A 397-nucleotide genomic window follows, 5' to 3' on the forward strand; every position below is an offset into this window, starting at 1 on the left:
CCTTCCCCACTGAGGGTATCGCGCGAAACGCCACCCCTGCCAGTCCGGCCGCCTAGCTCCAGCGCCGGGCCGCGCCGACCTGCCTGGCCCGCCGTCCCGCCGCGCCGGCCCCTCCTCCGCCCTCTGGGCGCCCCGCCCCGCCCGCGCCGCGCCGGACACCCCGCCCGGAGGAGGCGGCCCGGCGAGCGGTCGCCGAGGGAGGCTGGTGGCATGGGGGAGCCTCCGCCGCCACACGCACGGTCACCCCGAGCGAGCCCGGGCACTGCTGCGATCGCGGGGGGCCGCGGACGCCGAGGGGGGCGCCTCGGGGCGTGACACGGCACGGAGGGCGCGGCCCGGGCTGCGGCGGCCCGACGCGCGGCGAGCAGCGGGGGGAGCGGGCGGCGGCGGCGCCGCG

This window comes from Piliocolobus tephrosceles, chromosome X (genome assembly GCF_002776525.5).
Source record: "Piliocolobus tephrosceles isolate RC106 chromosome X, ASM277652v3, whole genome shotgun sequence".
NCBI lineage: Eukaryota > Metazoa > Chordata > Mammalia > Primates > Cercopithecidae > Piliocolobus > Piliocolobus tephrosceles.